Genomic DNA, 342 nt, shown 5'->3' with positions numbered 1-342 from the left:
TTTTTATCTATTTTAGAAAAGTCTCTAATAAACCTTCTGTAAAAGCCAGCGTGTCCCAAAAAACTCCTAACTGCCTTGACATTACTTGGTGGAGGTAGTTTTTCAATGAGTTCCACCTTAGCTTTGTCCACCTCAATGCCTCTATTGGACACTTTATGGCCAAGGACTATTCCTTCCGTAACCATGAAATGACACTTTTCCCAGTTTAATACTAGGTTGGTCTCTTGGCATCTCTTAAGCACCAAGGCAAGATGGTGTAGGCAGCTAGGAAAAGAATTTCCAAACACAGAAAAATCATCCATGAAAACTTCAATAAACTTTTCGATCATGTCCGAAAAGATG

This window comes from Arachis duranensis, chromosome 2 (assembly GCF_000817695.3).
Source record: "Arachis duranensis cultivar V14167 chromosome 2, aradu.V14167.gnm2.J7QH, whole genome shotgun sequence".
Classification (NCBI taxonomy): Eukaryota; Viridiplantae; Streptophyta; class Magnoliopsida; order Fabales; family Fabaceae; genus Arachis; species Arachis duranensis.
Note: the sequence above shows the minus strand (reverse complement) of the source record.